Source organism: Nicotiana tabacum, chromosome 9 (assembly GCF_000715075.1).
Source record: "Nicotiana tabacum cultivar K326 chromosome 9, ASM71507v2, whole genome shotgun sequence".
Taxonomy (NCBI): Eukaryota; Viridiplantae; Streptophyta; class Magnoliopsida; order Solanales; family Solanaceae; genus Nicotiana; species Nicotiana tabacum.
In genome coordinates this window covers 109,013,896-109,024,549 of record NC_134088.1, presented here as the reverse complement: position 1 = coordinate 109,024,549, position 10,654 = coordinate 109,013,896, and the positions used below count along the sequence as shown (strand labels likewise).

At 38.6% G+C, this 10,654-nt stretch overlaps 1 non-coding gene across 1 annotated transcript; it reads left to right on the top strand.

Moving 5' to 3' along the window:
- The first annotated feature begins 9,851 nt into the window (after positions 1–9,851).
- LOC142164529 (U2 spliceosomal RNA) lies at positions 9,852–10,048 on the top strand. Its single transcript, XR_012695290.1, has one exon. It is a non-coding gene; the product is annotated as a U2 spliceosomal RNA (small nuclear RNA).
- Positions 10,049–10,654: the final 606 nt, after the last annotated feature.

The window sequence follows — 10,654 nt, the reverse complement described above, 5'->3', positions numbered from 1 at the left end:
CAAGATGTACCCGGGCCCATTAGAATATGGGAACGGTCCCATGAAATCAATCCCCCAAACATCAAAAAGCTCTACTGCCAGAATATTTTGCAAGGGCATCTCGTGCTTCCTTGTGATAATTCCGGTTCTTTGGCATCTATCACAATTTTTAACAAAGGCATGTGCATCCTTAAACAATTTTGGCCAATAGAAACCTGATTGTAGCACTTTTTGGGCGGTTCTATCCCCGCCGTGATGACCTCCATATGGCGAAGCATGGCAGTCATGCAGTATAGCATTCATCTCTTCCTCAGGAACACACCTTCGTACCAACTGATCTGCGCATTGCCTATATAAGAATGGCTCATCCCACATGTAGAGCCTTACATCATGTAAGAATCTTCTTCTATTGTCAGGTGTCAATTCTAGTGGCGTCACCCCACTTGCAATAAAATTCACATAATCTGCATACCATGGGGCTTCACCTGAGGTGACTGCTAATAATTGCTCATCAGGAAATGTTTCTTTGATTGACCCTCCTTCAGCTACATGGTTCCGACTTTCTAATCTGGATAAGTGATCAGCCACTTGATTTTCTGCCCCTTTTCGATCTCGGATCTCTAAGTCAAATTCTTGCAAGAGGAGGATCCAATGAATCAGCCTCGGCTTGGCATCTTTCTTTTCAAACAAGTATTTGATAGTTGAATGATCTGTGTAGACGATGACTTTGGTTCCCACTAGATAGGATCTGAACTTGTCAAACGCCCACACCACTGCAAGCAACTCCTTTTCAGTAACTGCAAAATTCATCTGAGCTGGATTCATAGTTTTGCTCACATAATAAATGGAGTGAAAGATTTTATCCCCTATTTGCCCCAAAATCGCTCCGATTGCTATGTCACTTGCATCGCACATCAACTCAAATGGTTGTGCCCAATCTGGGCCAATGATAATTGGTGCAGTCACCAATCTTCCCTTCAGCTCCTCAAATGCTTTCAGACATGCATCATCAAATTTGAAGGTGACATCTTTCTCTAGAAGCCTGCATATTAGAGAAGAAATTTTCGAAAAATCTTTAATGAATCGACGATAAAAACCTGCATGGCCCAAGAAACTGCGAATGCCTTTGACAGATGTTGGTGGGGGCAATTTTTCAATCGCCTCCACCTTTGCTTTATCCACCTGTAGACCATCTTTTGACACCTTGTGCCCCAAAACTATACCTTCACGTACCATGAAATGGCATTTTTCCCAGTTTAGCACCAAGTTCGTCTCTTCACACCTAGCAAGCACTTTATCAAGGTTCATCAAACAACTATCAAAAGAACATCCAAACAGAGAAAAATCATCCATGAACACTTCTACAAATCTTTCTACCATGTCAGTAAAAATAGCCATCATACACCTTTGAAAAGTTGCAGGTGCATTACAAAGACCAAAGGGCATTCTCTTGAACGCATATGTGCCATAAGGACACGTAAATGTAGTTTTCTCTTGGTTCTCTGGGGCTATAGCAATCTGATTATACCCCGAATAACCGTCCAGGAAACAGTAGTATTGCTGGCCAGCTAACCTATCAAGCATTTGGTCAATAAAGGGAAGGGGAAAGTGGTCTTTCCGGGTGGCATTATTCAATTTTCTATAATCTATGCAAATTCTCCATCCAGTGACAGTTCTTGTAGGAATTAAGTCATTATTTTCATTAACTACTACAGTCATCCCCCCTTTCTTTGGCACACATTGAACGGGGCTTACCCATTTGCTATCAGAGATTGGAAATACAATACCTGCATCAAGCCACTTAATCACTTCTTTTCTTACCACTTCTTTCATGATTGAATTTAGTCGGCGTTGATGCTCTACACTTAGCTTGTGTCCGTCCTCCATGAGGATTTTATGCATGCAGAAAGCTGGACTAATGCCTTTAATGTCAGACGTTGTCCACCCAATTGCTCGTTTGTGCTCACGTAGCACTCTCAATAGCTTTTCTTCCTGCAGTTTAGACAAGTGAGAAGAAACAATAACAGGTAAAGTGTCAGAACTACCCAAATAAGCATATTGAAGGTGAGGGGGTAGGGGTTTAAGCTCTAATTTTGGAGCTTCTTCAATTGACGGCTTTGGAGGAGGCCCACTTGGCCTATTCAGGGGATCAAACGGGTGTATTCTTTGCATGTAAGCACATGGTGTATCTAGGATATGCATCATCTCCTCAACTTCATCATCAATCATCAAGCTATCGAACAATATGAGTGCTTTTTCTAGAGAGTTGTCTAGATATACACTTGTGTCAAGAATTTGCTCGTCCGCCTCCACAACAGATATCATAGAGAGCTCCTCATAGTGGCGGGGAAGTTGGATTGCTTTGTAGACATTAAAGACTGCTTCCTCGTTGTCCACCCTCATAATCATTTTTACCTCTCTCACTTTAATTATTGCATCACCAGTAGCCAAGAGAGGTCGTCCCAATATGATTGGAACTTGTTCATCAGCCTCAAAATCTAGAATAATGAAGTCAGCTGGGAAGATAAATTTCCCAATTTGCAGCAGCACATCTTCAATCACTCCTTCAGGGTAGGCTATGGACCTATCAGCTAATTGCAACATCACAGTGGTTGGTCTTGGAGCTCCCAAACCCAATTGCTTAAACAAGGACAAGGGCATTAGATTTATGCTTGCCCTCAAATCACAAAGAGCACGACCCACATCACTATTACTGATTCAGACTGGGATGGTGACGCTGCCAGGATCCTTAAGCTTTTGAGGAAGCTTGTTTTGGACCCTTGAAGTGCACTCCTCAGTAAGTGCAACTGTCTCGAACTTAGTCAATTTCCTCTTGTGAGCCACTATATCTTTTATGTACTTAGCATACTTTGGAATTTCACGAAGTACATCCACCAATGCAATATTTAATTGAACTTGACTCAGCATAGAGAGAAATTTGTTGAACCTTTGATCGTCATTCTTTTTCTGCAATCTCTGGGGGAAAGGTGGTGGTGGCCTTGCAGCCTCCACTGGCTCTGAACTTGCATCATTTTTCTTTGACTCGTGTATTGCCTTAGGGGTCAGCTCCCCCTCAGGTATAGGTGTGTCCTTTCTCTTCTTTGGCACTTCCTCTAGTTCCCTCCCGTTTCTAAGTGTAACTGCATTAACTTGAGGGTTCTTCTCTGTATCACTGGGAAGAGAGCCTGTAGGTCTAGTATTTTGATTTGCTGCTAACTGCCCCATTTGCCTCTCAAGATTTCTGAAATCGGTCCTGAGCTGTTGATTGTCTAGCAACAACTTTTTCAGCAAGTCATTCGTACTCTCTTCTATTTGTTGGGATGGCTTCTGAGGCTGATTGAAATTTCCTTGAGGCCTATACTGATTCTGATTCTGTTGATTTTCGCCCCATGAGAAGTTAGGATGATTCCTCCAATTTGGATTATAAGTGTTCCCATATTGTGCATGTTGATTCATAGGACCTCTGTTTTGTTGCCCCACATAGTATATAGATTCAGGATTCGTGGGGCACATGTCACTCATATGACTGTCACCACATATTTCGCAACAAATAGACATCTGTTGTACATGTTGCGTTTGTTGTGTTGTCAGTCAGTTCATCTGATTTGCCAGCTTTGCAATATCTGCTCTCATGGCTGAGAAGTTATCAAGCTCAATCAACCCGGCTGACTTCTGTTTAATTGCTCTTCTTGCATCCCCATCTCCTTGCCAATTATGATCATTAGCTGTGAAATTGTTTAGCAAGAGTTAAATTTCACTGTATGGCCTCGCCATGCAACTACCCCCACAAGCCGAATCCAGATTCATCTTTGATGCCTCGTCTAGCCCATCAACAAAAGTGTGATCCAATACCTCATCAGTCTGACAATGATGCGGGCAGTCTCTGAGTAGCTTCTTGTATCTTTCCCAAGCTTGACGAAGTGTCTCGCCATCCCGTTGTTGGAACCCAAGAATTTGGCTCCTCAGCGATTTTGTCTTCTTAGTAGGAAAAAACTTGATTAGGAATTTCCTTGCTAAATCATCCCAAGTGTGGATTGAGTTCGCGGGCTCCTTTTGCAACCATTCCTTAGCTTCCCCCAACAGTGAAAAGGGAAATAATGTCAGCCTGACATAGTCCTTGGAAACGGTCCCATAATTGTAAGTGTCAGTAATTTCCAAGAAGTTCTGAATGTGCCTCTGCGGGTCTTCATGAGCCAGACCCACATATTGTCCTGTGGATTGAATCAGCTGTACCATGTACTGTTTGAGTTCAAAATGCCCCGTGATGTCAGGCTTCACGATAGCCTGAGTCATATTAGCAAGATTGGACCTTGCAGCTTCTATCACCGGACGCTCTTCATTACCTGCCATCTCTATTGGCTGTGGTTGAACTACGATGTCCAACTCTCTTTCTATTCTCGTTCTAGCTTCGACTTCCTTTCTCACTCTAGGAAGTGTTCGTTCAATTTCTGGATCAAAAGGAAGTAGGTTGTTTGCACTTCTACTCCTCCGCATTCAAGAGAAGAGCCTGCGTTAACACAAACAAGGCAAACTGAAAATTAAAACTTGAACAAATAAGTAATAAAAGCTTAACTCAGTCAAGTAGCTAATTTCTAGGTCCCCGGCAACGGCACCAAAAACTTGTTGGGTCCAAACGCACACTCACGCAAGTATACGTGGTCGTCAAATAATAGAGTAATTAGTAGAGTATCGCTCCCACGAAAACCTATGATTAACTTTCGACTGATTCTAACTCAAATGCCTTATTGATTCAAAAGATTTCTCACAAAATAGATAATTTACTAATTTAATACCTAAAAATTATAAAGTAATGAAATAACTAGTTATCAACCAAAACAGTTAAGCAATTTCGGATAACAATCAGTAGAGAAGGATATTCCAGGTTACGGGTTAACTCACAATCGTGTTGCGTTTTTGACTTAAAATGACTAACTGATTTATCTAGGTTGTTGATTGACAGGGTTGATATTACTCATAATAATCTGTCGAGTTCTTACTCGCCTGTTCAAGCTAACTTAATGTCTATATGTCTATGGAGTTAAGATTAACAAGAATGCATTTACACTTCCTGTATATCGACCGAGCAAGACAATTAGGTATATTTCTATCTTAATTGCAAATCCGTTCCCCGACACCCGGGTTCAAGAACTTGCTCTATTTAATTCTATATGCAATCTAGAATTCTCACTTTCGAGTTCAACTCTAGATTCGTAGATTGTAATTCACTGTTTGCTACTCAGCAAATTAATTAAGAACAGAATTAAATAAACAACCCAATATGATAAAATCAACTTTGTCAAATTAAACTTCAAACATCAACATTCATGTATCACCCATAACCCTAGAATAATAGGGTTCTTAGCCACTCATGTTCAGGCAATCATAAAAAATTCACAAGAGTGCATAAGAATCAATAAAAAAAGGAGAAAATAAGAACTCAAGATGAATTACGTGGTTTCCAAGCTTTGTTGTGACTTTTTCCCTCTCCCCAATATGTTAGATGACCTAAATGAGGCATTTTTGGCTTATATATTGAGTACAAAAGTCGTGGGCCAAAGTTCTCCTATTCCTAGTCCAAATCGGCTTCAGGGATTGATGCTAGGGTGGATGTGACGCATCCTCCTCGTCCTCCATTTCTCAGCTTTGCATGCGAGGGTGGATACGACGCATCCACCTCGTCCTCTATTTCTCAGCTTTGCATGCGAGGGTGGATGCGACGCATCCACCCTTTGTTCCTCCATCTCAGCTTTGCCCAGGTGCGGATGCTTAGGCGGATGCTATGGGCCGACTTCACTGTTAAGGGTGCACGAAATCTGATATTTTTCTAGATTGGATGCGACGCATCCAACCCCTCTTCCTCTGGCTAGAGCACCTTTTCTTCATATTTTTGCACTCCAAACACCTTAAATCATCACACACAACTCAATTAGTCATAAAACCAATAATTAAACCATGTTGGGCATTTTAAAGATCAAATAGCATCAAAAAGCGATTAAAACATGGGTAAAGTAACATCTACACATATCGAAATATGCCCAATATCACCAGGCCAGACGAAAACAAGGGCAAAAAGCCACCGCAATGTTCCTCGTCCATTGGAAGGGGCAATCACCGGAGGAGGCCACATGGGAACGTTATGGAGATTTATGGCAATTCAAAGATAAGATCCGAGAGTTTATGCAGCAACATTGCGCCGCGGTCGTCGCAACATTAGGTGGGGGAGAGTGCGATGACTCGCCATGTCATCGTGCCACATAAGCACCATTTAGCATATATTAATGCCATGTGGGAGCTTACATAGGAGGAATGCTTGCATTTGTGAGAAGATTCTAGAGAAGTATGGACATTTTCTTTGGAAGATCCTAGATGTTTATGGATTTGCTAGGAAAGTCCTTGGAATCTTCTAGGCTTGTAGAGAATTCTAGAGAAAGCTCTTATCTTGTCAATATTAAGGACTTGTGTAACAATTAATATTTACACACTAGCCCCTAAGAGACTAGTATATAAATGAGGCCATTCATTTGTAATTTATCAGACAAACAATTCAAATTCTCTTTAATACAAAGTTTCCATTAACAATTCTCTTGTGTTCTTTCTACCATTCTTTTAGCGATCTTGAGTGTAGTAAGGCTGACTTGGCATAGCAAAAACGTGAGCAAATTGTCAAGTGCCACACGTGTACTTAGTTAACGACTAAGGACGTGACATAAAGCAGACAAAACTTGGTCATGTCATTGAAAAAGAACAAACAAAAAAGAGGACATTGGAAAAATATACGAGCATTATTCACAAGTATGAACAAAAGAAAATGCATGTGAAACGTTAAAAGGGAAGGAATATTTATGTCTTAGTTTGGTTTGGTCCCTAGTAGGAAAAGTGGTCCTTGTGATTTTCCAAAAAATAAAATAAATAAATAAATCAAAACCCACTATTTATTGCTCTCAACTCTGAACTGGCAGAGCAGAAAATTCAACTAAGATCAATCAATAGAGAAGAAGATAATTCAGCTAATATCAATCAACAGAGAAGGTGGTGGATAATTGAGGTTATTTTTCTGCTCAATTGAAATACAGTTGCAACCACTTTTGCTTTGAATGTTTGTCGCATTGAATCTTGGTACCAAGTTTGACTTTCTATATTTTCTTTTCATTTATTTTTTCCAAACAAGGTAACCCGCAACCGCTATTCTTCGGTTGCGCATAGGGTAAACCACGAAGAGGTATGCAAGTGAATTTCAAACCTTAGATCTCCCCGGAGGCGGAGCTATAGTAGAGTATGGGGGTTCGGGCAAACCTAGTAACTTTTCCTCTAACCTTATTTGTGTTGAAAGATTTATGGTTACTATATAAATATAATACGCCGAATTTAATACCAAAAGAGATCTGGGTTTGGTCGCTAAGGTTTTGGGTTCATAGTTAAAACACATGGGTTCGACTCTCCTTGAAAGCAATGTAGCATTTTGTTTTTTGGTGTATGCTCTTTCTCCTTCTTCCTTCTTTTTTTCTATTCTTTTTTATCCTATTATATTTTATATTTGTGTAACAATTCATACAAAATATAGTTTTTAATCTTTCTAGGGTTGTTCCACATTTTGACCTCTATTATGTTTGCAATTTATATTTTTCATAATTTCAAAGGCCAATCCCCGACAAGCAAGGCCCTACTTTCTTGTTTTTAGTTTCTTAGTGAGGATAATATCTTCAATAAAATAGTGAATTTAGAGATTTTCAGATTAACAACCTTTGTTTTTAATTGATTGTTGTCATCTTTAAAAAAAAAAAAAAAGTAATTGGCTTTGGCTTTGTTAGCATCTAAAATTAGCTATCGGGTAAATTAGTACATGGCACAATATAAAAGGAAAACTAAACTAGCTTGAGCAGCTAACCAATTAACATATCCATGGCCAAGCTAGATACAGTTTTCTTTCTAATTTGCATATTTGTGTATCAATACATCTTCATAGGCAGCATATTTATATTTCTAAGAGGCCACAAACTTACAGTAAAGGTGGCCAAGAAATTCAAAAAGGAAAAAACAACATGAAATGATACATTAATCTCTGTTGAGCCTAAACAACTAATGATGCTTGTAATTGATCGTTGTTTTCGGAACATGATAAGTCGTCGAGTGCAAGTGAATTAATAATGTTTATATATATATATTCATATATTATGTTTGTTTGGTTCGTTATTTTCTAAATGTATTTTAAATATCGGTATTCGTTCTCTAGTTTGCTTGTTATTGCATATTAGTTTTGGGTCATTGTCCTATTTTAAAATTTAGAATCCATACACTTCAAATCCTAGCTCCACCTCTAATCTCCCATTTGAGAAATCCCTTCCTCGACTAACTCGGCCACCCCGAAGGGTAATGCTTTTAATTTATTTGTCAAGTGAAAAGAAAAAGAACGAGATACGTGGTAAAGGACGAATTGATAAAGCTTAAATTCGGTGATAAAATTGAATAAAATAAGGGATAGAAACTCTGGAAAACAAGCATTTGGTGATGATTAACACTCTTGTTATGATTTTATTTATCATTATTTAAATTTTATCTATTCATAGTATAAAGACATTAACAGAATTAGGCCAATTAAAAGTCACTTGAGATAATCTTATCATTTTATCATAACAAATCGTCGAGGGTCTATCGGAAATAGCCTCTCTACCTCGGGGTAGGGGTAAGGTCTGTGTACACACTAACTTACCAGACTCCACTTGTGAGATTATAATGAGTTGTTGTTATTGTTGTTTATCGTAACAAATCGATGCAGAGCAAAAGCTAACATATATTGGGCTAGGAAGTTTTTGCTAAACCCAATTAGAAGTTACAGAACAAGTCATTTACTTGCATATTGGGCTGTTAAAAAGCCACTTAGGCCTTTACGACAAAACTAGTGGGCCAAGATTCTTAGCTGAACAGATTTGTTTTTATTCGATTTTCCAAACCTTAATACTATAGTTTTCGGGAATATGAAAACTATGTCTTAGTTTTTCTTTCCATCACCGTTTCCATCAAAATGAAACAGAGAAAAATAAATTCCTTGATATTTTTCGCCACTCTTTCAAAAGTTCATAACCTATAAAAAAGGTAAAAACATCAACTACATCCATACATAAATTTGAGAAACTATGAAAAATTAAATTTGTAATTATACAACAATAACAACAGACCAAGTGTTATCCACAAGTGAGTTATTGGAAGAGTAATGTATACGCAAATCTTATTTCTACCTTGTGAAGGTAGAGAGATTGTTTTCTATAGACACTCGGCTCAATAAAAGTATAGTCACAACATTGTTGAAAAAAATACATTAATTGATCCGGTAATAGAAAAGAAGCAGTAACATGAAGTAACTTGTAACTATACCTCACCCGATTTTACCAAACGGTATCCGAAACTATACTGAAAATTTGAAACTTCTATATTCAGCATTGTTCCATATAAGGCACGAGAAGTGTCGAGAACATGTATTTTAAAAGGGAAAAAAATAGATGCATTTATTTTTTGAGTGAAGAAGAAGGTGTTAAAAAGATAAGAACGAGATGGTTGGGTAATCATAATTTATAACACAGTATGTTCTCTCGACACAAGCTACAAATTCTCTTAGAAGGGTAGCCACTAGTATATGAAACAAAAAAATTTCCTAGAAACAAAAAAAGGTAATAATTTTCTCTCTCAAATTTCTTTATGCTATTCCAGTTTTTACCAGTAAATACATTTTTCCTGGGTACACTTCTTGCTTTCTTTTGTTAAACATATGATTCTCCTATCTATTCGGTGCACTGCTCTTTAATCCCACATCGGTATTTTTGATAAAAGCTGGAGCAACGAGCTATGTATAAAAAGGGCCGAAGGAAACGGTACAAAGCATACCTTTCTCGGCCTTTTGGCTAAGATCAAGTGTAGTATCTGTTCTTATCAGTTTAATATCTGATATGTGGGTCATCGGCTTACACGATATTAACTTAATTTTTTAAGGGGGAGAATCCATTAAGGTAGCTTGCTATCTGGGCTCTCGTGTGTCGCCCATTGCTTTGCACTATTGCACGGGCCTGGCGCACCCCACCAATGCCAGTCTAACTTTTTTCTTGGGTCTGAATTTCCCTTGTCGAGGTCCAGTTCAGAATAAAATGTTTCGTTTGTCTTGGATGAATTATGCTTATATTTGATCGAATTTCTTGTTGCAGTATTAACCCAGTTGTCGTTCCTTAACTTGGCATAATATTGACATATTCTGGAGCTTATATTACGAAAGGCCAAATTTGTTCTTTAAGTTAAAATTTTCTTTATTTATTCTTTAAGTTAAAATTTTCTTTCCCATGTTTGCTATTACTATAATCTAAATCTAATAGACTGATAATCATTTGAATGGCTGAATCGTTCGGGAGACATGGGCCCACGCGCTACACACAAGAATGAATTGTTATGCGGTCGATAAACTCTTTTCTTTCTGTGGGCAGCCTATCATATCGGATCACGTATTTTTGAATATGTCATTACATCATGTACATGTATTCGGTTTTTTATTTTTTTTATGTTCCTGCTCGTGCCCGGATAGAGAATGGGCACGACTCCCCCACAGACCTATGGGTATTTAACGGGCGGGCTGGGACGGGCTGGACACAAAAAAAACCAGCCCGTCCGTTTAACGTTGCAGGCTGTACTTTTTCGG